At 40.4% G+C, this 27,721-nt stretch overlaps 1 protein-coding gene across 5 annotated transcripts in view; it reads left to right on the forward strand.

Moving 5' to 3' along the window:
* The window catches only part of LOC126267241 (uncharacterized), a 210,461-nt gene that overhangs the window by 25,965 nt on the left and 156,775 nt on the right, over positions 1-27,721 (forward strand). For 2 of the 5 annotated variants that reach the window (XM_049972226.1, XM_049972228.1), the window contains exon 2: positions 10,627-10,744. The exons of 2 other annotated variants lie outside the window; for them this stretch is intronic. The gene's annotated coding sequence lies outside the window, so the exon portion shown is untranslated. Of the gene's footprint in view, positions 1-10,626; positions 10,745-11,298; positions 11,422-27,721 lie in introns of all 5 variants that reach the window. One more of the 5 variants, XM_049972231.1, reaches the window with a different exon arrangement.

A 27,721-nucleotide genomic window follows, 5' to 3' on the forward strand; every position in this document is an offset into this window, starting at 1 on the left:
TTTAACATGTCGGATTTGACTATTCACTTGTGAGTTTGTTTCCAAACTGAATATTGTGACCATGTTTGCAATGGTTATTATATCAGAAGCCGTCTTTGTTGGCTTCAAGAATGTTTTTCGACCCCACACAGTAATGTCTTACACGAGCAAACCTACAGTGTGTTACGCTGCTTGTCTACTATAGTCAGGACAAATAAAGCTTTGTCATAATTGTTGTGTTTCTTTATGACAAAATCACCTGAAACACTGTAATCCGAGCAACATTTTCATGTTTTTAACCTTGCATCTGTATCTTCATACACATCTATATTTCCACTCTGCAAACCTCCATGAAGTGCATAGATGAGCATATGTCCCACTGTACCAGTTGTTAGAGTTTTTCCCAATCCATTCACATATGGAACATGGGAAGAATGATTGTTTGAATGCTTCTGTGCTTGCTGTAAATATTCTAATCTTATCCTCATGATCCATATGAGAGCAATACATAGTGGGTTGTTTTATAGTCCAAGGGTCACCATTTAAAGCTATGTCTTGAACTTTGAAAATACACTTTCTCTGGATAGTTTTCGTCTGTATCCTAAAGCTCTTCAGTTCAGTTTCTTCAACATATCTGTGACACTTTCCCATGGGCCAAACAAACATGTGACCTTTCGTGCTGCCCTTCTCTGTCTACATTCAGTATCCCCTCTTATTGCTGGTGCCATTTGGTATGGATCCCACACACTTGAGCAGTATTCTGAAATGGGTCACAGGAATAATTTATAAGGAGTCCACTTTGCAGACTGACTGCATTTCGTCAGAATTCTACCAATGAGGTGAACTCTGCCGCCCGCTTTAACCACAACTGAGAATATGTGATCATTTCATTGCATATCCCGACAATGTGATAAACCTAGCTATCTGTATGAGTCAGCCAATTCCAACTGTGACCCATTTATGTTGCAGTCGTAGATACTACGTTGTTTTCATTTTGAGAAGTGCAGAACTCAACGTTTCTGAACATGTAAAGCAAGTTGAAACTTTACATCATTTTTGAAATCTTATTAGGCAAAGACTGAATATTTTTGCAGCTTCTTTCAGATTGTACTTCATTACAGACAACAGGATCATCTGCAAAAGGGGTGAAGTTGCTATTAATATTGCCTGAAAGATCATTCATATACATCATGAACAGCAATGGACCCATCACATTTCCCTGGATCAAACCTGAAGTCATTTCTACACATGGCGATGACTCTCAATCGAGGATCCTGCCTCAATCGAGTAACAAATTTCACTTGATACACTATATGATTTTATTTTTTACAATGCATGTTGGCATGGTACTGAGTCAAATACCTCTGGAAATTATGGAATTCTGCAGCAACCTGACTGCCTTGATCCTAAGCTTTCAGAATATCGTGTGAGAAAAGTGCAAGTTGGGCTTCACATGATCGTGGTTTGCGGAATGCATGTTGGTTGGTATGGATAAGGCCATTCTGTTCAAGATACCTCATTATATTTGAGCTCATTTTATGTTAGGAGTTTCTACAACAAAATGATGTCAAGGATGTTGGATGGTAGTTATGTGGATCACTTCCACTACTCTTATAGTAGGCGGATGTCACATGTGCTTTTTCCCAAGAATGGGTCACTTTTTTGTTCAAGGGATCTATGATAGATTATAGTCAGTAAACAGGTTAACTCAGCTATAAATTCAGTATAGAATCTAATTTTATGCCCTCCCCTGATACTGAGTTTTGCCAGAACAGTCTCACATGAGCTTCAATTTCTGTCTCTGTAGATCTGAGTTTCTTGTCTACTGCAACAAATATACCAACCTCCATTTCCTGATTGCTTATCCTTTCGATATACACTCAAATTTTCTCCAAAAATCTCACTGATGTCAATTTCACATACCTAGTATTATGTGAGCTGCCCTGCTTGTCAGGAGTGTTTCAAACTCTGGCACCTGGTTGCAAATGCTTTGGCAGTTTACCACTAGGATTTTAATACTCTCAGCTGTAGGAGGCATTTCTTTCGATGTTACACTGATATTTCTTGGTTTCTTCCAACTATCATTATCTGAACTGGATGGAGAATCACCTAATCTGAAAACCCCTTGTGTGCACACCACACACAGCCAGCAACCTGGTTTGTTATGCACATCCGACCCATATAGGAGGGCCCTACAGTTCTAAGCTTATAATGCAAGTCCAGGCTGTCACAGCCTAGCTTGTCACAGAACCTTCGAAGACTATGGCTCAGTCTTTCCACTAGACTTAGAACCAAAGGGCCACAGTCAGTTGTGGGGACGATACTGCAAATTGCTAGTTTCGCTGAAATTCCATGCACGAGACTGGTCTTCTCAACCCTCTCTACCAGTCGCTGGAATGATGAAGCATGACCTCAGAGTCCAGATGACAATCAGATATTTGTTCCAATGTGCGCCACAGTCTGCAGTTGGTTGCACGCTGCTCCCTCAATGGCTGCCGTAATAGCTGCTTCAACATGTTGAATGATGCCCCAAGGCATACACACTGAGTTCACCTGGTGTCCTTTCCTGTCAGTTTCTGCTATTTCCTAAGGAGTACCATCATTCGCCATACATTTGAACTTCTGACGATTAATTGACCCCTACTCTTATGAATTTGCCTCCTCCTGCCACTGGTGAAAATAGGTTTCCCCAAAACAGGCAAAGTGGGTCCCACCACTTTCGTTATAGTTTCAGTGAAGGACAGAATCTCACACTTGTTGATTAAGGGGATTTGTACAACATTTTGGGTCCTCCTTGTTTGCTGTCCACACTGTATATGACACTTGGCTGTATCATTGAAACGCCATTTTTAGTCAAGTAGATGAGTAATGTCAGATCTCGTACTAGTAGATAGCGTCGGAAGTTCCATGTGGCTTTTCGCGGATGATGCTGTAGTACACAGAGAAGTTGCAGCATTAGAAAATTGCAGCGAAAAGCAGTAACATGTGCAGCGGATAGGCAATTGGTGCAGGAAGTGGCAACTAACCCTCAACATAGACAAATGTAATGTATTGCGAATACATAGAAAGAAGGATCCTTTATTGTATCATTATATGGTATGGAACAAACACTGGTAGCAGTTACTTTTGTAAAATATTTGGGAGTATGCGTTCGGAACGATTTGAAGTGGAATGATCATATAAAATTAATTGTTAGTAAGGCGGGTGCAAGATTGAGATTCATTGGGAGAGTCCTTAGAAAATGTAGTCCATCAACAAAGGAGGTTGCTTACAAAACACTCGTTCGACCTAAACTTGAGTATTGCTCCTCATTGTGGGATCTGTACCAGGTCCTGTTGACAGAGGAGATAGAGAAGATCCAAAGAAGAGCGGCGCGTTTCGTCTCATGGTTATTTGGGAAGCGTGATAGCGTTACGGAGATTTTTGGCAAACTGAAGTGGCAGACTCTGCAAGAGAGGCGCTCTGCATCGTGGTGTAGCTTGCTGTCCAGGTTGCGAGAGGATGCGTTTCTGGATGAGGTATCGAATATATTGCTTCCCCCTACTTATACCTCCCGAGGAGATCACGAATGTAAAATTAGAGAGATTCGAGCGCGCACGGGGGCTTTCAGACAGTCCCTCTTCCCGTGAACCATACGCGACTGGAACAGGAAAGGGAGGTAATGACAGTGGAACGTAAAGTGCCCTCCGCCACACACCGCTGGGTGGTTTGCGAAGTATAAATGTAGATGTAGATGTTTTGTAGAGAAGGCAGGATCCACAGAAGCAGAAGGTACTATAGGTACTTTTGGTACCATTACCACACGCACATGACTCTCAGGAGCTCTTCCAACTTAACTAACAGCAGCTGCCAATCGTTTGACAGCAGTCAAGGAGATTTCCAATTGCTAATGCACGCCAATCAACTCATTCTGTGTTCGAGAGCAGCATTCACAGTGGGCCTATGCTTTGTATGGTGTGATGTATGGACAGTGAATAGGAAAGGGAAGGGTAAACTGGCAGGGTTGTTAGACAAACACACACACCCATGCCCGAGGGAGGACTTGAACCTCTGCTGGGGTACAAGGAACCTGATGCTAATTTAAAATATAACTTATTTCATGATACACTTGTAAGAGAATTTGAAAACTGTTTCCCCAAGAAAGAAGTTAAATCTAATTATAAGAAACCATGCAAAAAACCTTGGCTTACTAAAGGAATAAAAATATCTCGAAATCACAAAAGGGAACTGTATCTAACAACAAGAAAGAGTAATGACCCAGAAACAGCCAAATATTATAAAACTTCTGTGCTACATTAAGAAAGGTTATTAAAAAGTACAGAAGCATGTGCATTATCTCTGAGATTAATACCTCTGATAACTAAATCAAAACTATTTGGAATATTATTACAAGGGAGACAGGGCAACCAAAAGTACAGGATGACGGCATTACCATCAAAGCAAATGGAAACTTGATAAACAACAAGCCGGAAGTCGAAAACATTTTGAATTATCATTTTTTTAACTGTTGTAGAGAAAATAGGATCTAAATGTTCATTAGAAGAAGAAAGGCATTTAATGGAAGAGGCCTTACCCACACCGTTTGGTATAATTGAAATTCCACCCACCTCTCCTTCTGAAATTAGGAAGATAATAAACTCTCTCAAGAATAAAAACTCACATGGAATTGATGGCATTTGCAGCAGGATAATAAAAGTTTGTTCCCAAGAAATAAGTGGGATTCTTAGCCACATATATAACAGCTCTCTGAAGCAGGGTATTTTCCCAAGTAGACTGAAGTATGTCATTGTTACACCACTGCATAAAGAAGGGGATATGTCTGATGTCAGCAACTACCACTAAATCTCTCTTCTGACTGCCTTATCCAAAATTCTTGAAAAAGTAATGTATTGTAGAGTAGCTTGACACCTTTGTAAAAATAAAGTTTTAACAAAATGTCAGTTTGGTTTCCACAAGGGTTTTTCAATGGGAAATGCTATATATACTTTCACTAATGAAATATTAAATGCTCTAAGTAACTGGAAGGCACCCGTTGGAATTTTTTGTGATCTATCAAAGGATTTTGATTTTGTAAATCATGGAATACTTCTAGATTAGCTCAAGTACCGTGGTATGAATGGCACAGTGCTCAAATGGTTTAAATCAAACCTACCTGGAAGAGTGCAGAAAGTTGAAATAAGCAGTTCACATAATATGCAATAAACTGGTGATTTCTCAAACTGGGGAACAATCAAGAATGGGGTGCCTAAAGTTCGGTCTTGGGTCCTCTGCTGTTCTTAATATATATTAATGACTTGCCATTCTATATTCATGAAGATGCAAAGATGGTACTTTTTGCCGATGATACAAGTATAGCTATCACACCCAACAGACAAGAATTAACTGGTGAAATTGTAAGCGATGTTTTTCAGAAAATCATTAAGTGGTTCTCTGCAAATGGGCTCTCATTAAACTTTGACAAAACACAGTATATACAGTTCCACACAGTAAATGGAATGACACCATTAATAAATATAGACTTCGATCAGAAATCGGTAGCCAAGGTAAAATATTCAAAATTTCTAGGTGTCTGTATTGATGAGGGGTTGAACTGGAAAAAACACACTGAGGATCAGCTGAAACGTTTGAGTTCAGCTCCTTATGCTATTAGGGTCATTGCAAATTTTGGCGATACACATCTCAGCTTACCACGCCTATTTTCATTCTCTGCTTTCGTATGGCATCGTACTCTGGGGTAACTCATCATTGAGTAAAAGAGTGTTCATTGCACAAAAGCATGTAATCAGAATAATTGATGGAGCTCATCCAAGATCATCCTGTAGACACTTATTTAAAGAGCTAGAGGTCTTCACTGTAGCCTCACAATATATATAATCTAACTTTGGCTCAGAAGGGGGTAACTTATGCTGCCACAAAAGTCTGTGGTCACTTACCTCATAGCATCAAAAGTCTGACAGGTAACCATATAGCATTTAAAAGGAAATTAAAAGAATGTCTTAATGGGAACTCCTTCTACTCATTAGATGAATTTTTGGATATAGTAAGTGGGTAATTTCCCCAATCCCCACAAAAAACTAAGTGTCATGTAATATTTTGTGTAATGTAATAGGTTACATAGACACATTCCACATCATTACAAAGTGTCATATTAATGATCTATGGAACAAGTACTAATCTAATCTATTCTAATCTAATCTACAAAAAACTTTAAATTAAGCCTACCGATTCTCATTTGATCTGTTGGGCTAAAAAGTTGCTAATCCATATAAGAAGTGACGCAAATGCATAAAATGAGATTTCGGTGAAGGCGACAGAAAAACATGTGGTGAAAATTACTAATTTCCTAAAATTTTTGAAGTTGATTACAGTTTTAAGCAGACTCGAAAATGGAGTTAATTTACGATAAATGCAGGTAATATTTAGGGCTACTCCTCTTTAAGGTGCAATGGTCCTTGACTATCTTGTGTCTTCAGTGGAGCAAATGTCGACTAACTCTCGACAAGATCCTTATTTTTTGTTTTGCATCACACTACTCTACTAAAGGAGTAGCACCATTCCCCATACAGATTAACAGTTTATTACTTCTTCACAAACATAGATGATTGCAAACAAGCAGGACTGACCAGTCTTATTGTCTCACTAGACACTATCGAATTTTTGGTTGACATTCTTGACAGCTCTACATTCCAGTTTTCTGTATTCCTTTGGAGCTACACATGGCCTGCTCCTACTTGCGATGACGTCACGGGTAGCACAACTGCTCTCCATGCCGCACGTAGCTCGAAAGGAATACCTCAGCCAAGGATACGACAACTGCAGACTACGGAAATGAAACAATTCGGAAAACGAAATAAAGATAATTATTTCCTTAACAAGAAACACACTGATTCTCAGCTCGTTCTGTTTGTTCATTTATCTGAATCTACACAACATAGATGTAAAATCAACATATATAGTTGGTGACTTTGTACTCTTATGTATGCCGCCAATTATACATACACGAGGGAAGTAAAGAATAAAAACAAACACACATACATAAAAGAGACATCCTTTTACAATATTGAAAAACAATAAACCAAGTTATGAACACCTTAGACTCGTTTAACTGTTTATGGTTTGCCTGCTAAGACAATAAGTAACATTTTATTTATTTATTTTACTTTTTTATGCTTTACGTTTGTACCTTTACAACCTAAGTTGATTAGTCAATACAGTAGTGCAGTCCTGATAATGATGAGTAAACCCATTAAACAAATATTATAACTCAGATCTCAGTTTGTATTTACATGCAAAGATTGTATAACCCTTTTTAGGTGTCGTTATGAAGCTTAGTTTCTATTATAGTACGAACTATAATCACAATCAAAACCAAATAAAACGTCGAAAAAAAGTAATAACATGTCATAAACAATTTATGTGGTGAGTATGTTAATTTCTCATAATCCATTCCCAATAAAACTTCTCAAAGTCAGAAATAATATTTAGCAGCTTGTAGCATGGTTTAAAGTGGAGGAAGTGAGGAGAGGTTTAATTTCTGTTCAGTCATAATAGAATCAGTATTACACTGTTGCAGACATCCTACATCTTTTTCATTATAATGAATACCCTTGTCATATCTAAAGCTCGCATAACAACATCATAATCGAGAACAGACTCCTCAGCTTGGAGCTGCTACTTAGCTCACTCTATACATGCAACAGTATCCAATACCTTTATCTATGTGGAAATCCTTATAGGGAGCAAAGTACTGTTTTTTGTTTTTCTTGATCAGTTCACTGTCCAACTTAATACCTGATGTCGCGTTCAACCATAACATTCTCAGCATCAGTACTCATAATTCAGCCACCTTCCTCTTGCCAGTGAGGGCAATTAAAACACGTACATCATTTTATTAATACCATAATAGTGTTAGCACACTTTAGCCTTATCCCTTACCCCACTATTATAAACGATGGGTTACCGTTGTTGTATCAGTCCTGCTGAGCACTAACTACATGTAATTTCTGAATTATTTAATTAGTTAGAAGCTGCCTAATAAGCTTATTACACCCAACAATTTTGGAAGAAATTGACTGTTGCCCAATCGCTTGGAATCTGCACACTATGACTCACCGCCACACTGCTGCTGTGGTACTCTTCGAGTACTGCAAAAGTGATATGCTGCGGCGCGCCACCTTGTTGCAGGACCTGCGGACGTTGTTTGCCGCTGAAGTGGGCTTTCCCGTGGGCCCTGCAGACGGCATTCACCGTGTGGCCTTGTCGGTACTTGAGTCCAAATGATGGCTTATGCCACAGCCAGTTCCATTGCCTGTGTGCCTGAAGACCGCAATAGCCGCTCAGTGCTTCATGCCGGCACGTCGCAAGTTCTTTTCTCCCGTGCACTCTCTGGGATGGTTGTACCCTATTTATTGTTCTGTGCCGCTGTCCATGCTATCTGGGAAACACTGCCACGGATTTTGCAGTTGCTGTTTGACATTCAAGCTACCTTGTTCATGTGATCATCTGCATTCTGCTTCTGTGGTGTCGTTTAGCTATCTGCTGTTTCATCAGGATTTTTAGAGTGCTGTCACTTTTGAGTTCCACAGACAAATGGCACATCGGCGTCGTTGCACTGACAAAGAGATACTGACAAGGAGTAACAGTGGCAGTGAGTGTGGCATCTTCAATGAATGTAGTGACGATTAAGATTCATCAGAAGAGTTTCTTAGTAATACACCTACACATACCTCACCTAGTGCAGCCCGCCATGAGTTCTTCTTCAGATTCGGGAAGTGAAGGCGAATCGATCCGTAAAAGGCCACACTATAGAGAGAATGAGAAATCTGATTGGCAAAAACGTGATGTCCAGCACTTCATGCATTTGATGACTCATCTTCAGGACATAATTGCCAACTAGCGCCCGATTCAACCGTTTTATCCTTTACCATGATATTTTTATCAGAAGCTCCATTGAAATTTATAACACTTGAAACGAACCGATTTTTCACTTTCACCATGGCAAATACTTCGGAATCAGTTCGTTCTCGACTATCCATATGGAAAGATACAGGTTTTGAGGAAATATATAGGTTCATTGGTATTTGGCTTCTCATGGCTCGTGTTGAAAAGTTGAGAATAAAGGAATATTGGTCCAGAGATGTTCTGAGTACTCCAATTTTTGGCGACGTTATGTCCTGTGACCGTTTTCTGTTACTTTTGAGAATGTTGCATTTTAGTGACAACTCAGCCAATCGTGGAGATGACAGGTTGTTTAAAATTAGGAAAGTAATTGATACAGTTCGTGTGGCGTTCCGCAGTGCATTTAACAAATACAGAACACTCTGTGTCAATGAAAGTCTATTATTGTTCAAAGGTTGCATATCTTTTAAACAATACATTCTTTCGAAACGAAGTAGATTTGGAATAAAAATATTCGTGTTGTGCGACTGTAAAACTGGATACGTCTTGGATTTCATTGCATACTCAGGCAGAAAAACAGAAACTGAAGTCCACAATTTGGGGACATCTGGCGATATTGTGGCAACACTAATGAAGCCATACCTTGAATGTGGACATACCTTGTATGTCGACAATTGGTATACAAGTCCAGCCTTGTTCCTCTGGCTTCACAACCAGAGAACAGCAGCATGCAGTACTGTATGTAGGAACAGGCGCAACTTTCTGGAGCTACAAATGAAACTGAAACGAGGAGAAGTTGAGTTTATGTCAGACAAACAGGACGACTGCCGGAAAAGTAACGAAGCCGGAATGTGTTGTTGATTACAATGCAAATATGGGAGCAGTAAACCACACCGATATGCTATTAAGCTCTGCTGCATCTGTGCGTAAATCTGTTAAATGGTAAAAAAAGTTTTTTTTCATGTTGTGGACCTTTGTGTTTTGAATGCTCACACTCTTCACAGATCGGTGACAGGGAGCAAAATATATTTAGCAGATTTTCATTTATGTCTGGTACGAGAATTTGTGGAAAAATTTGCTACAGAATGGAGAAGAGATAGGTAAGGAAGACGGTCTGATGACGAGAATCCTCTCCGCTTTACAGGGAGGCACTTTGATTGTGAAAATCATGGAATTCTTTTAGATAAGCTAAATCATTATGGTTTGAGGGGGGCAGTGCACAAAATGTTTAATTCATACTTAACTGTAAGAATGCAGAAAGTTGAAATAAGTGGTTCATGTAATGTTAAAACAACAGCTGATTCCTCAAACTGGGGAGTTATCAAGTACAGGGTCCCACAGAGTTTGGTCTTAGGTCCTTTACTGTTCTTGATATACATTAATGACTTACCATTTCACATTGATGAAGAAGCAAAGTTAGTTCTTTTTGCTGATGATACAAGTATAGTAATAACATCCAAAAACCAAGAACTAAGTGATGTAATTGTAAATGATGTTTTTCACAAAATTATTAAGTGATTCTCAGCAAACGTTGTAGCTCTTAATAAAACCATAGAAGATGGATAACTATCGATATTATATGGTTTTAGTAACAGCTATAATGTGTTTGTCACGGTTCTTTTTTACATGGTTGTTTGAAAATGGGCTTCGCCTGAAACTAGTCGCCCCTTAAATAAATATCTTTTACCGCAACACAGGCTACAATTTTCTAGTAATATTCAGTAAACGATTGCTGTCCTATTTTTCCAGGACGCTGGATTTGTGAAAAAATTCTATGCCTACATATGGAAAGGGCGTCTCGGCACACGTTTGTCAGTTGCACATAAATGTCCGTTTCTGAAGCACAAAAGATCATTATGAATTAAAGGTAACGTTTTAATTAGGTAGTTTATAAACTTGAATATTTCCCCATCTAATTCTTAAAGAAAAGTTATAAATCATTGTTTATTTCAACTGTACAAAAACAATTGCATCCCATGTAAAAAGAATTCAGAAATGTTGAAATTTTTATTTTGAAGTTTCCTTGGGGATAATTTATTGGGTTAATGCTCTCAAAATACAGTGATTATCTTCAATGGTGTGTCTTGGCATCCAGACGCTTCCCTCGAAGGTTGTTTGCAGGCGAATTATTGCGCTAGTACAGAAGAACGTCAACGTTTGGTCGTTGCGGATTCTACAGCGTTTACATTGTAAATAGCGTACAAAAATCTGATTAGTATCAGTATGCCAAATAAAATACAGATTTATACTGAGACCTTATGACGATTCTCAAGAGCTAATTGCAAATGAACGAAAGCCTTTGATGGGGAATTACATGTTAGCAGCGTAAGCAGTTTCAGTGTACATTAGGTCTGCCGAGAAATTCATCTCCAGATTCAAAGATATGGAATAAGTATCCTGATATCCTGTGTTTATTTGTAGCGTCGGGGATCACCCTAACTGCGAGACTGTCACGACTGCCACAAATACTCAGGCCAGAGCGAGGACGGCCGAGCGGAGATCTCAGCACACACAATAGTCTGCAGAAGTGGCTGTCAGTGCAAGGTACATGCTCCAAGGGCAGGCTTGCCACAGACAGCCGCACGCGCCGGTGCAGCACTCAGAGGGTTAAAATACAATGTATTTTGTTTAAAGGGTCTTTTGACTCAATAAATAAGTGATAGTGGAGTCACCAATGTTCCACTCACACCTCACCCACTGAGCCACGGAAAGAACCCATTCCACTTCCTACAATGTGTCGCTTTCCCTCCTGCCATCCCTGACAAAGTAATGATCTTCGTTCCTCTCAGTCACTGACGCTCCATATCTATAATCCGTTCATTTTAAGAATAAACCTGATGCAAACGAACATAAACAAGATGATTGATCAGAAGCCCTAGCACACGTACACTGGTGTTGTTATGCTCTTGGAAGTAGGTCCTACTTATGTATTAGATATTTTATTACTAAGTTACATTAAATGAAACTTTAAGATAATCAAGTGTAGTAACAGCCAAAACGTTTTTCTTAATCACCCTTTAGCAACATAGTTTTTATTTCAAAAATCATGTACAGTCACAGCCTCTGCAAGGTTGTGCTCTGATTGTCGCGCTGTTAATGCACAGTATGAAAATGACTGAAGCTGCTTTCTATTGTGTAGTTAAACCCACATGTGGAACAAGGTTAACAAGTGCTGAGAAATAGGCTGTTCCTAATGTTTTTCATAAATTTACAGAGATAACCGGATATGAAGTTTTCCCAGCGTTATATATAATGCATTTCAAATTGAACTTAAATAGAACATGTAGCACAGTCAGTAGCATAATGGAATGTGAATCACATCTGGTTATTGCTGTGTTGGATCGAATATCCCTGATATTATTTTTTTCTCATTGAATTTGAAATACGTACTTCTCGTAATTATAAAACTCATCATCATTTTTTTAATGAATAATGCACGTCTTCTTGTTTCTAACTACATATTGAACGCGAAATTCCTGTTTCCATTTCAAATACAAATTCTTAAGTACCAATGTTTTCTGAAAGACTGTTCATAAAAGTTATCTAAATTAACAAAACGTAACAATTTAATTTTTTTAAGGCAGAAATGAAAAACCAAATCCTCTTTATTTGGCCCATGTCCATCGTTTTATACCACAGAGGTAGCCAAGTATCGCAGAACCATGAAAAACAATCTTTTTCACACCATCGAGGACATGATATTATTCAGGAACATTATCCTGTGATTAAGTCAGGAATTTCATCGTTCTTGTTTTTAATCACAACAGTACGTTAGCTAAAAACGATAAAGTGTTGCGGTTTTCGCCTAGTTGTCTAAGGAGCGTATTGTGGGAGATTTGCAGTGTATTATTTCATTCTGCTTAAAAATTAAATGACATTCGTAGCCGCATTGCTCCTCTGCTCACCTCTTTTTACTTGTGAACTGCAGCTGGCCACATCACTGCAGGCTAGCTGTACCAGCTGACGGGCCGGTGCTTTCCAAGTTAAGTGCGCCGTTAAAGTTATTGTCCCAGTACTATCGCTAAGTCGATGTGCGCGTAACGGACAGCACGATAGTATCCTTATTATCGTATTTGACAGTACCACAGTCTAATATATACAGTCGCGACACTCACTGCTCTGAAAGTTGTCACCATTTGACAGTTTAAGTGACACTAGCGCCCCTAGCGGCCAGAAAGCTCGCCATCCTCTGACAGCAGATGCGACGTAAAAAGAATGTTTGTTTTTAATTCATTTTGCACGTAATTTACAAAATAGTTAGTACATTTTTGCGTCACAAGTATTAGGAGAACAGCGAGAGAGACAAATGATCGTGAAATATAAGTGAACAGAGCACGAACTATTGAATAAAGTGATATAACCTGCAATATATTCTTGAAGAAATAATTAAGAAGAAGCATACAATCCCACTTATTCCACTGAAAGTAAGATAATGTTGTTGTTGTTGTCTTCAGTCCTGAGACTGGTTTGATGCAGCTCTCCATGCTACTCTATCCTGTGCAAGCTGCTTCATCTCCCAGTACCTACTGCAACATACATCCTTCTGAATCTGCTTAGTGTACTCATCTCTCGGTCTCCCTCTACGATTTTTACCCTCCACGCTGCCCTCCAAAGCTAAATTTGTGATCCCTTGATGCCTCAAAACAAGTCCTACCAACCGATCCCTTCTTCTAGTCAAGTTGTGCCACAAACTTCTCTTCTCCCCAATCCTATTCAATACCTCCTCATTAGTTACGTGATCTATCCACCTTATCTTCAGTATTCTTCTGTAGCACCACATTTCGAAAGCTTCTATTCTCTTCTTGTCCAAACTAGTTACCGTCCATGTTTCACTTCCATACATGGCTACACTCCAAACAAATACTTTCAGAAACGACTTCCTGATACATAAATCTATATTCGATGTTAACAAATTTCTCTTCTTCAGAAACGCTTTCCTTGCCATTGCCAGTCTACATTTTATATCCTCTCTACTTCGACCATCATCAGTTATTTTACTTCCTAAATAGCAAAACTCATTTACTACTTTAAGTGTCTTATTTCCTAATCTAATTCCCTCAGCATCACCCGATTTAATTTGACTACATTCCATTATCCTCGTTTTGCTTTTGTTAATGTTCATCTTATATCCTCCTTTCAAGGCACTGTCCATTCTCAAAGTTTTTACTTCGTCTCCATGAATTTTAATACCTACTCCAAATTTTTCTTTTGTTTCCTTTACTGCTTGCTCAATATACAGATTGAATAACGTCGGGGAGAGGCTACAACCCTGTCTCACTCCTTTCCCAACCACTGCTTCCCTTTCATGCCCCTCGACTCTTATTACTGCCATCTGGTTTCTGTACAAATTATAAATAGCCTTTCGCTCCCTGTATTTTACCCCTGCCACCTTTAGAATTTGAAAAAAGAGTATTCCAGTCAACATTGTCAAAAGCTTTCTCTAAGTCTACAAATGCTAGAAACGTAGGTTTGCCTTTTCTTAATCTTTCTTCTAAGATAAGTCGTAAGGTCAGTATTGCCTCACGTGTTCCAACATTTCGACGGAATCCAAACTGATCCTCCCCGAGGTCTGCATCTACCAGTTTTTCCATTCGTCTGTAAAGAATTCGCGTTAGTATTTTGCAGCCATGGCTTATTAAACTGATAGTTCGGTAATTTTCACATCTGTCAGCACCTGCTTTCTTTGGGATTGGAATTATTATATTCTTCTTGAAGTCTGAGGGTATTTCGCCTGTCTCATACATCTTGCTCACCAGCTGGAAGAGTTTTGTCATGACTGGCTCTCCCAAGGCCGTCAGTAGTTCTAATGGAATGTTGTCTACTCCGGGGGCCTTGTTTCGACTCAGGTCTTTCATTGCTCTGTCAAACTCTTCACGCAGTATCGTATCTCCCATATCGTCTTCATCTACATCCTCTTCTATTTACATAATATTGTCCTCAAGTACATCGCCCTTGTATAAACCTTCTATATACTCCTTCCACCTTTCTGCCTTCCCTTCTTTGCTTAGAACTGGGCTGCCATCTGAGCTCTTGATATTCATACACGTGGTTCTCTTCTCTCCAAAGGTCTCTTTAATTTTCCTGTAGGCAGTATCTATCTTACCCCTAGTGAGATAAGCTTCTACATCCTTACATTTGTCCCCTAGCCATCCCTGTTTAGCCATTTTGCACTTCCTGTCGATCTCATTTTTGAGACGTTTGTATTCCTTTTTGCCTGCTTCATTTACTGCATTTTTATATTTTCTCCTTTCATCAATTAAATTCAATATTTCTTCTGTTACCCAAGGATTTCTAGCAGCCCTCGTCTTTGTACCTACTTTATCCTCTGCTGCCTTCACTACTACATCCCTCAGAGCTACCCATTCTTCTTCTACTGTATTTCTTTCCCCTATTCCTGTCAATTGTTCCCTTATGCTCTCTCTGAAACTCTGTACAACCTCTGGTTCTTTCAGTTTATCCAGGTCCCATCTCCTTAATTTCCCACATTTTTGCAGTTTCTTCAGTTTTAATCTACAGGTCATAACCAATAGATTGTGGTCAGAGTCCACATCTGCCCCTGGAAATGTCTTACAACTTAAAACCTGGTTCCTAAATCTCTGTCTTACCATTATATAATCTATCTGATACCTTTTAGTATCTCCAGGGTTCTTCCATGTATACAACCTTCTTTCATGATTCTTAAACCAAGTGTTAGCTATGATTAAGTTGTGCTCTGTGCAAAATTCTACTAGGCGGCTTCCTCTTTCATTTCTTAGCCCCAATCCATATTCACCTACTATGTTTCCTTCTCTCCCTTTTCCTACACTCGAATTCCAGTCACCCATTACTATTAAATTTTCGTCTCCCTTCACTATCTGAATAACTTCTTTTATTTCATTGTACATTTCTTCAATTTCTTCATCATCTGCAGAGCTAGTTGGCATATAAACTTGTACTACTGCAGTAGGTGTGGGCTTTGTATCTATCTTGGCCACAATAATGCGTTCACTATGCTGTTTGTAGTAGCTTACCCGCATTCCTATTTTCCTATTCATTATTAAACCTACTCCTGCATTACCCCTATTTGATTTTGTGTTTATAACCCTGTAGTCACCTGATCAGAAGTCTTGTTCCTCCTGCCACCGAACTTCACTAATTCCCACTATATCTAACTTTAACCTATCCATTTCCCTTTTTAAATTTTCTAACCTACCTGCCCAATTGAGGGATCTGACATTCCACGCTCCGATCCGTAGAACGCCAGTTTTCTTTCTCCTGATAACGACATCCTCCTGAGTAGTCCCCGCCCGGAGATCCGAATGGGGGACTATTTTACCTCCGGAATATTTTACCCAAGAGGATGCCATCATCATTTAATCATACAGTAAAGCTGCATGTCCTCGGGAAAAATTACGGCTGTAGTTTCCCCTTGCTTTCAGCCGTTCGCAGTACCAGCACAGCAAGGCCGTTTTGGTTAATGTTGCAAGGCCAGATCAGTCAATCATCCAGACTGTTGCCCCTGCAACTACTTAAAAGGCTGCTGCCCCTCTTCAGGAACCACACGTTTGTCTGGCCTCTCAACAGATACCCCTCCGTTGTGGTTGCACCTACGGTACGGCCATCTGTATCGCTGAGGCACGCAAGCCTCCCCACCAACGGCAAGGTCCATGGTTCATGGGGGGAGGAGTAAGATAATACACACTGTATATCCCACATATGAAGCATATAGGTGCTCTTCCTCGTGTAAAAATGAAGCGACACATCACTTTTCATTACGTTCTACTTTGCAGGAAGCCTGCTTCCAAAAATACAATTTCCATCTTATTCTTTGTGGTATCAGGTTATCTCAATATGGCCGAGCGGTCATAGGTGCTACAGTCTGGAACCACGCGACCGCTACTGTCGCAGGTTCGAATCCTGCCTCGGGCATGGATGTGTGTGATGTCCTTAGGTTAGTTAGGTTTAAGTAGTTCTAAGTTCCAGGGGACTGATGACCTCAGAAGTTAAGTCCCAAAGTGCACAGAGCCATTTGAACCATTTTTATCTCAATAAAAAGCATGACTGTTTTAAAACTTTATTATATCCCATTGCTCCATTTAACGAAAATAAAATTAAATGAATGAGTCAGTCCTAACACTTAAACAACCCAAATGAGCCAGCTTCATCACTTTTTTTATTTCTTCTCTTGCTCCTACAGACTAAGTCTTGATTCCTGAATTTAATGATGTAAAAGAGCCTCTCTTTCACAAACAATCTTATTAACAGCAGCTTGGTTTCAGCACAGCACCCAGGTTGGAAATTGGGGATGTCCATCAACATGTTCACTAAGAAAGCACCTCAATTACTTATGTGAGTATATTCATCAAAAGTAGAAGTCATCTTAGAGTCACACTGAGTTAAAAATTCTTTGACATCTTCTGTACAAATAAATAGGCTTTCAAAGTTGTCTTCATAACTTTTAAAATGACAATAAATTTTGTCATTTGTATCTAAGTCTTGGCTGCCATCTAGAAGTACTGTCCTACATTTATAACAGTCATGAATTGTAAGCAGTTTCTTTGATGCATAACCAAACATGTATCTCATGCTGTTTGCCTCTTCGAGGTTTGTTTGGACTTCTGCATATGGTAGTCTTATCACTGAACTCGTGTAACTGATGTCCAACAGTGGTGAAACAAGTAATTTGGGCGCTGCTTTCATATCCACTATTGTCTGACCCCAGTTGATCCCCTCACAATTTGAGGTAGCTACACTGTGTGTGTTCATTAATTTGCTTAAAGCACAATTATTGAATGCAGCATAAAACTGTCGTGGTGATGGGTTGCTAGAAAAACAACCTTTATACCTTGTCTCTGAGAAAACGTTTTCCAGTGGATCTTGATTAATTCTGTGTGGTAATAAATATAACTTTGTTCCATCCAAAACGATATCAACAAACATGTTCAAAGCGCTTATGTTACCCAGAAGTCCTTTAACACACTTAATCCTAGATGAAAAATCTTTCCCATCAACATCTACAAATTTCCATGACTGTATCCATGCCTTCAGTGTCTTTAATATTTACAAATGTCTTGAGGCACTTGTAATGCAGTTCCTTAAGGATACAGGCCATTTAACACTATATGCATTAAATATGTCAATGATATCGTTTACTTTTTGGCAAAAATCTGCAGTAGCAGTAGCACATGATAATATGGTGCCACAAGTAACAAGTGTCTCAGTGCCTGCAGCTACTGTATGACTCAACACATGAACTGCAGTGCTTACCATCATTTTTGAAAATGCTGGCAGTCGGACAGCTCTTTTAGTGAGCTTGGGGGCCAACTTGTACTTCCTTTCACAATCACTTGAGTACAACGGACAAATGTTCTTCCATGAAGCAGTGCCAATTCACCCTTCATCTGTTGTGTGGATAATGTTATACCTGAATAAATTATTACATATGCTTTTTATCAAGTGTGGAGTGTCATAAAAAAAGTAGATGTTACTCCCTTCGTATACAAACATGGATTAACTGGTGTGTTACCCAGTCTGTACCTGCACTTACAAAGTTCGAGCCTTGGTTTGTCACACATGTTTTTACAACCAAACCAGACTCTGTGAGTTTTTTGACATCTTAAAAAATATGCACATCAGATGGGTGGCTCCTATTGGTCTTTTGGAGAAATAATACACTAATGGCTGTTTAAAATTTGAGAAGATGCCGTTAATCATTATAATTAACGCAGTATGGGCAACCACAGATGTACGTATGAAACCCATGTTTTCAAATCCAATAACATGATCCCTAGAGCTGTCATATATCAAATTTTCCATTAGTGACATCTCATCCATAGACAAGTTAACAATTACATCACTTTCCGGTAAATGCTGAACTTTCTGCTTTCTGTGTTGCAGATTCCGTTGTTAGTGACTTTATGTATGTCTCTCGTGTAGGAACTCTTGTGGTAGCTGTTTCTTCTTAGTCAGGAGATAGTTTTATTGTTTTTGCAGTAACACTTTCATGTTCGTATGGCAATTTTCTCTTCATCGTCACTGGTTGTGGCTTATTCGACATGTAAAATAATGTAGGAACTGCATTCCATACCAATGTCTTCTTTTCCGCATTCATGAACTGGTTTGCTTCGAAGTATAATGCACGTAACTTCACGTTATTGTGCAAATGAAGGACATCTTTTTTGCAACAGGTCCTGGCTTCTACTATTTATTAACCATTTCTTGCTCCTAAAAAAGAAAAACAAATTCAGTAATTCAGTACAGTTTAGAAAAAATTGTAAATAAAGAGCGCTCTAATGTGATGTTTCATACCTCCCAGGGTCTTTAGGAAACATGAAGAATGACAAATGTGGTGTCTTCTTCCTATTATTACTGCAACTGATTGCGCTACATCCGTTGCCTTTCGTAAAAATCATTTTAAAAATGAATATAAGCGATAGTGTTTACATTTACTGAATACCGTATTCAGCCGTGTAGCTTCTCCACCGCTTGGGGCGCTGTTGTTGCGGTGTACAACAAAAATCAGTGATATTGTCGCGACTGTATATATTAGACTGTGACAGTACTCGAGACAGCTTGCCTGCAGTTCACGTGAAACTGAAATCCAGTGAGGCTCCAGCAAACGCGGAAGAATACATAGTGCAACGTTTCCATCAGTGCAACGTTTACATCAGGTAATGGACTGAGTCAACACGTGGGTATTCGTCCGTTTATCATTTTTTTTTCTCGTTCGATTTGAAATACTTACACCTCGTAATTATAAAACTCACTATCACTTTCATGAATACTGCACGTCTTCTTGTTTCTAATTACATATTGGACGCGAAATTCCTTTTTCCATTTCAAATACAAATACTTAATTATCGATGTTTTGTGAAACACTGTTCCGGTTCATAAAAGTTGTTTTAATTAGGAAAATATAACAATTTAATTTTTTAAGGCAGAAATGAAAAACCAAATCCTCTTTATCAGGACTTTGGCCATCGTCTTATACAATAGAGATAGACAAGTATCATAGAAACATGAAAAACAATAGTTTTCACAGCATCGAGCACATGATACAAATGCTGCATTCTTGCGTTTGCAGAACTGATTTGGAGCCAAGCTACGGAATTTAACCCGAGAAGTAAACGGACTGTTAAGCTGTCAGATGTACTGGAACTAAGGCACGAAGCTTTTTCACACGTCACTCCTGAACGCTGGCGTGATGTATAATGGCTCGTCATAAAAGAAGAGAAAATGCTGCGCCTGGTTGGCTTCGTGGATTCTGTTGTTTATAGGCTCGTTATCAACATAGCGTGTGACACTTCCAGAACTGAAATGTATTTCTCGGACTTCGATAAGGAAGGAGCTAAGAGATTACGAGACGACTGACTAAGTAATACCTCCAATTCAAATGGTTCAGATGGCTCTAGGCACTATGAGACTTAACATCTGAGGCCATCAGTCCCCTAGACTTAGAACTACTTAAACCTACCTAACCTAAGGACATCACACACGTCCATGCCTGAGGTAGGATTCGTACCTGCGACCGTAGCAGCAGCGCGGTTCCGGACTGAAGCGCCTAGAACCGCTCGGTCACAGACGCCGGCAAATACCTTTAGTGGCTTCAATATTTAACTATGCAGTGACATCCTTCAATAATCTCTTACGTTACACACAAATTATGCAGAAAAATTACCCTGTCGTTAAGTCGGGAATTTTCATCGTCCTTGTTTTTAATTACAATAGTACGTTAGCTAAAAACGATAACGTGTTGCGATTTTCGTCTAGTCGTCTAAGGAGCGTATTGTGGGAGATTTGCAATGTATTATTTCATTCTGCTTAAAAATTAAATGACATTCATAGCCGTATTGCTCCTGTGCTCATCTCTTTTTACGTGTGAACTGCAGCTGGCCCCGTCACAGCAGGCTAGCTGTACCAGCTGACCTGCAGCTGGCCCCGTCACTGCAGGCTAGCTGTACCAGCTGACCGGCCAGTGCTGTCCAAGCTAAATGCGCCGGTAAAGCTGTTGTCCTGTATATTCGCCAAGTCGATGTGTACGTAACGGACAGCACGATACGTACCCTTAATACCGTACTCGAGACAGCTTGGTTGCAGCCCCACGTGAAATGGAAATCCAATGAGATTTCAGCAAACGCGGAAGAATACATAGTGCAATGTTTTCATTAGGTTTATTCTTATGATGAACGGATTATAGTGTCAAAAAACCCCTCGCTACAATATGTTGGCAATAACCTTGCGAGTGGACCTCCCATGGCTACTCCTATCGTCTGCTAGTATAGCCATCATCGAAAAGAAACTATGTCGACATAAGACATGTCTAAAAAGATTGGTCGTCTCTGGATCAAGTTTCTGGCCAGTAAATCTTATGGATTCTTGAAAGGGCACTCAAATGAAAAGAAAGCAACGTCGAAGCTGATAAGGATGTTGGTATTCTTAAGCTTAAAGTTGTTAAGGTGTCCAACAAAACCCACAGAGTTGTGAATGTGATATGAACATCTTCCAATGTAACGTCTAAGCAAATCCTTTAGGTATCTAGTGAGTATGTGCATCAGGACACCAATGTTGCTAACAACAGAACATAAAAACATTTCATTTTTGTGAAGTTTCAGAAGTCCATAAAGTATCAATGGAATTTATGTTCTCTGTCGTACGTTCTCAACAACCTTGTCTGGTAAGCCAGATTCTTTAAGAGGCGCCATGGGTTTCCTCTCCACCCTTTTGGCATATTCAGAATCGATATTTCAGTGTGTGCTGTCTTCTAGTAGGCTGCACATTTTCCTCAAAGTACTCCTGGTGAGACAGGACACAGTTGTGTTGCTTTTGTCACCTGGTAAGATCATGATATCAGGATGTTTTCTTAGTTCCCATATGGCTGCCTTCTCCCAGCTAGAGGTGTAGGTTTCAGAGGTCTTGTTCGCTTGAGAGTATGCCAGGTTTCGTGACATAATTTTTCAGATGCTTTAGGTGGAAGTCGTGAAGCTGTCTGTTTCAGTGCGCTGATTAAGTCAGTGATAAATGCAGATTTAGGAGTGGGTGCCAAATTAAGTAACTTTTTACGAACTAAAATCGTGTCCTCGCTCAGTTTCTTGGCAGTGCAGGCAGCATCAGAAGGTTGTCGCTCTAATATAAGACAGAATTTTTATGTTTTATAATTGGTGGCCTTTCTTTGTGTGGAGTCTGCTGTGGCCCATGTGACAGCGTAAGTCCATTCCCAAGTCCAAGAAATGAACTGGTTCGCGAACTGTTGATGTAATTTGAAGAGTTCTTTATGAGTCGAGTCCATGTACCAGTTTTTTTGTCGTGTGACTAGGGCCTCCCATCAGGTAGACCATTCGCCGGGTCCAAGGCTTTCGATCTGACGCCACTTCGACGACTTGTGCGTCGATGGGGATGAAATGATGATGATTAGAACAACGCAACACCCAGTCCCTGAGCGGAGAAAATCTCCGACTCAGCTGGGAATCGAACCCGGGCCCTTAAGATTGACATTCTGTCGCGCTGACCACTCGGCTACCGGGGACGGACCATGTACCAGTAAGTAAAGTGTACTGTCTCCCATACCACGCGTAGGCTGGCATGTCTCTGCTCCACCCATTGTTTATGGCATCTCATAAGTAATGCAAATGATCTCAGCACACAGCTCCTCTGGTGGCATAACATGTTGTGATACATCTCATCCCTGTTGAAACATGCGATGTGATTCTTCAGCTTCTCCTGGAATACTTCATGATGAAATAGCTCATGGGTGAACAGCTAGATGTTAGTGTGCAATGAGCACAACATTTCAGCAAGAGACCATGTTGCCAATAACAGGTATGCTGATGATCATATCACTTAAGGGCTGGTAAGGTGCTTTTATCTCTTACCCTCTTGCTCTGATCTGGCAATCTGTCTGCTGTCCACAAACAGCATCTAGGTCCCGCACATCCTATCAAAGCATTGTTCTGTCCTTGGTTCACACCCAAGTACAAGTGGCCAGCAGGACCTGTGCTGTTATTCCCCCGGGATATAACCCAAAACGAACTATTTCAGTGGCCAGTGGAGGAATAGCAGAGGTGCCGCCAGTGTGTGTACTGGGACATGAACCTAAGATGGAGCAATGTGTTGGTGGAAGGAGTGAGAAAGGAGATACTGTGTGTAGATGGCAGATAAAACAGCAAATGGGAGGGAAGAGATAAAAGCAACATGATAACAGCCAAGTGGTCACTTCTCCAGCACAGCTGGTCATGACAACATGGTCACTTGCTAAAATATTGTGCTCAGTGGACACTGACATCTGGCCATTCATCCATGAACTATTTCGTCATGAAGTACGACAGGAGAAGCTGGAAAGTAACAGCAATACATTGCCGTAAACAGCTACATCTTCAATGAACAACCTGATATTCCATCTGACACTATTTTGTAGCTCATATTGTATTATGAGAACACTAGATGTCCTGTTACACTTTCTTGGGACACACACAGTGTTACTTTTGTTTCGTTGTAAATTCACTATTTAGTGTATAGTACTAGTTTCAATTAGTAAAAAGTTTAACAAACTATTTGTGTATCTATTAAGATGGTTAATAGGCTAGTACCTTAGTTACAAGCTGACAGTGAAATACAATGCTGAACCCTTCAGAAATCTAGGAAGAGGGAATCTACCTATTTATTTGCATCTGTATATCCAAGATATGAGGTGTGAGCAAAGTCATGTGTGTTTCACATGAGTAATCTTTTTTCTGAACCCATGATAATTCTTTGAAAGAAGTTACTTTTCCTCCAGGAAAGTCATAATGCTTGAAATTTGTGTATGCTATAGGATACTGCAATAAACAGATATTAGGGTAGAAAGCCTATGGACAATAGTGCATAAATACCCAGATCATGCACGAATTTTTGTTCGGAGGCAACTTTAACTTGCAGGGTATAGATTGGGATGTATGTGGATTCATTACAGGGGATACAAAGAAATAGTCATGCGAAATTCTTTTGAACACGTTTTCTGAAAATTGTCTTGAACAGCTAGCTCGGCAGACCAAACGCAATAGAAATATGTCAGACCTTGTAGCTACGAGTACTTCGGATCTTACCGACAATGTCAGCGCAGAAACAGGGCTTAGGATCATCATGTCATTGTAGCAATTATGTTTACGAAAGATAAATAAATCAATCAAGAAGAAGTATAGGACAGCGTTTCTACTACATAGAGCAGATAAGCAGTTATTAACATCTCACTTAAACAGTGAGTTGGCGTCACTTAGCTCCAGTAAGATGGATGTAGAGGAATTATGGGCAAAGTTTAAATAGATTGTAAATCTTGGCATGGAGAGTTATGTGCTTAGTAAGTAAAAATGTAAATGTCGTGTGATTAGGGCCTCCCTTCGGGTAGACCATTCACAGGGTGCAACTCTTTCGATTTAACGCCACTTCGGCGACTTGCGCGTCGATAGGGGTGAAATGCTGATGATTAGGACAACACAACACCCAGTCCCTGAGCGGAAAAAATCTCCGACCCAGCCGGGAATCGAATCCGCGAGCCTTTTTTATATTATTTTGTTCTACATTGTTCGATGAATTTGTTCGGGGCGGACATACGGTGACACCCGTTCAGGTTCTTTGTTGATTCATTCACTCAGTTTTTTATTACAGAGGGTAGCTAATCCTCTGACCGAACACGCTGAGCTACCGTGCTGGCGCCACTCAGCTACCGGGAGCGGATGCTTAGTAAGTGAATAGAAGATGTAAAAGACCTACCATGTTTTAATAACGAAATTCGGTGGATCCTGAGGAAGCATAGGCTGTTGCACTCTCGGTTGAAAGGGGGAAGCATAAGTGACTACAAGCGAAGGTTAGTAGAGATTCCTGTGTCTGTGAAAAGATCTGTGCACAGAGCATATAACAACTACCACCATCACAACTCAACAAAAGATCTGAGAAACTCGCTAAGTGGGCATAGGGCTTCTGTTCAGTTCCTTTTTGACCTGTATGGTGTGGCAGTTGAAGATAATAATGCGAAAGACGAAGTTTTAAGTTTCACATTCAAGAAATCGTTCACCCAGGAGACTCCTAGAAACATACCGTCATTTGCCCATTGGACAGACTCCCGTATGGACGACATAGTAATAAGCATACTTGGCGTAGAGAAATAACTGAACAATTTGAAAGGAAATAAATCACCAGGTCCGCATAGAATCCCAGTTCAATTTCACAAAGAGTATTCTACGGCTCTGGCCCCTTACCTAGCTAGTGTTTATCGTGAATCTCTCGCCCAGTACAAAGTCCCAAGTGATCGGAAAAAAGCGCAGGTGACTCCAGTATGTAAAAAAAGTAAAAGAATGGATCAGCAAAATTACTGACCAATACCCCTAATTTCTGTTTGCTGCAGAATCCTTGAACATATTCTCAGTTAGAATATGATAAATTTTCTTGAGACTGAGAAGCTTATGTGCACGAATCAGCATGTTTTTAGAAAGTATCGCTTGTGTGAAATTCAGCTTGCCCTTTTCTCACATGGCATACCGAGAACTATGGATGAAGGGCAACAGGCAGATCCGATATTTCTAGGTTTCCAAAAGAATGGAAATGTTCGTATGACATTGTTGGCTGGGACGCCCCCATTTGGGGGAGTTCTGCCACCATACTGCAAATACTTTTTAGGTGATGCCACATCAGCGACTTGTGAAAGTCGTTCCCAGAGCGGATCGAGGTCCTTTGGTTTGGAGCCGAGTGGAGGGTCTCAACCAGGGGCTTCGTCGACACTGTGACGGTCTTGGCTGCAGATTTCTAGACTTGCGCTATTGGGTGGGGAATTGTAGGACGCCCCTAGATAGGTCAGGGGTGCACTATACAATGGAAGCGGTTACTCGGGTGACAGAGTACTTGTGGCGTGCACATGGGTTTTTTTTAGGCTAGGGAGTAGTGTCAGGTGTCCTGATGAACACTCACCAGTCAACATGCAGGCAGGGAAATCAGGACGTGCACAGTGTAAAGACACTTCAACTAACAAGATATTAGTAGTAAATTTTCAGTGTTCGGAATAAAGTTCCTGTATTTACTGCCCTCCAGGAAGTGTGTGGCGCACAAATTATTCTCGGGACTGAGACCTGGCTGAACCGTGAGATAGGAAGTCCTGAAATATTTAGTGAGGGTTGGAACGTGTATCGGAAAGACAGATTAGACACCGTAGGAGATGGTGTCTTCATTGCAGTCGACAAAAATATTGTGTCCACTGAGGTCTAAGTAGAGGGTGATTGTGAAGTTATATGGACACATTTAACAGGGCTAGGGGAAATAAACTTAATTGTGGGGTGTTATTAGCGGCCACCAGGTTCCACCATGGCTGTTTACAGAGAGTACTCTACTGCATTGGCTGCTTACTTAGCTTGCATTTATCGCGAATCTCTTGCCCATCGTAAAACCCCGAGCAACTGGAAAAAAGCGCAGGTGACGCCTGTATATAAGAAGGGTAGAAGGACGGATCCTCAAAATTACAGACCAATGTCCTTAATATCGGTTTGTTGCAGGATTTTCGAACGTATTCTCAGTTCGAATATAATGAATTTCCTTGAGACAGAGAAGTTGCTGTCCATGCATCAGCACAGCTTTAGAAAGCATCGCTTCTGCGAAACGCAACTCACCCTTTTCTCACATGATATCTTGCGAACCATGGATGAAGGATATCAGGCGGATGCCATATTCCTTGACTTCCGGAGAGCGTTTGACTCGGTGCCCCACTGCAGACTCCTAACTAAGGTACGAGCATATGGGATTGGTTGCCAAGTATGTGAGTGGCTCGAAGACTTCTTAAGTAATAGAACCCAGTACATTGTCTTCGATGGTGAGTGTTCATCGGAGGTGAGGGTATCATCTGGAGGGCCCCAGGGAAGTGTGTAGGTCCACTGTTTTCTATCTACATAAATGATCTTCTGGATAGGGTGGATAGCAATGTGCGGCTGTTTGCTGATGATGCTGTGGTGTACGGGAAGGTGTCGTCGTTGAGTGACTGTAGGAGGATACAAGATGACTTGGACAGGATTTGTGATTGGTGTAAAGAATGGCGGCTAACTCTAAATATATATAAATGTAAATTAATGTAGATGAATAGGAAAAAGAATCGCGCAATGTTTGAATACTCCATTAGTAGTGTAGTGCTTGACACAGTCACGTTGATTAAATATTTGGGGGTCGCATTTCAGAGTGATATGAAGTGGGACAAGCATGTAATGGCAGTTGTGGGGAAGGCAGATAGTCGTCTTCGGTTCATTGGTACAATTTTGGGAAGATGTGGTTCATCTGCAACGGAGACCGCTTATAAAACACTAATACTACCTATTCTTGAGTACTGCTCGAGCGTTTGGGATCCCTATCAGGTCGGATTGAGGGAGGACATAGAAGCAATTCAGAGGCAGGCTGCTAGATTTGTTACTGGTAGCTTCGATCATCACGCAAGTGTTACAGAAATGCTTCAGGAACTCGGGTGGGAGTCTCTAGAGGAAAGGAGACGTTCTTTTCGTGAATCGCTACTAAGGAAATTTAGAGAACCAGCATTTGAGGCTGACTGCAGTACAATTTTACTGCCGCCAACTTACATTTCGTGGAAAGACCACAAAGATAAGATAAGGGAGATTAGAGCTCGTTCAGAGGCATATAGGCAGTCATTTTTAACTCGCTCTGTTTGGGAGTGGAACAGGGAGAGAAGATGCTAGTTGTGGTGTGAGGTACCCTCCGCCACGCACCGTGTGGTGGATAGCGGAATATGTATGTAGTAGATGCGAGTCTATGATGATGAAAATCATGATGAAGGACACACAACACCCAGTCCTCTGCCGGGAATCGAACCAGCCCCCCTCCCCCCCCCCCCCCATGGTAGGCGGTAAAG

The sequence above is a fragment of the Schistocerca gregaria genome, chromosome 4, assembly GCF_023897955.1.
Source record: "Schistocerca gregaria isolate iqSchGreg1 chromosome 4, iqSchGreg1.2, whole genome shotgun sequence".
Lineage (NCBI taxonomy): Eukaryota > Metazoa > Arthropoda > Insecta > Orthoptera > Acrididae > Schistocerca > Schistocerca gregaria.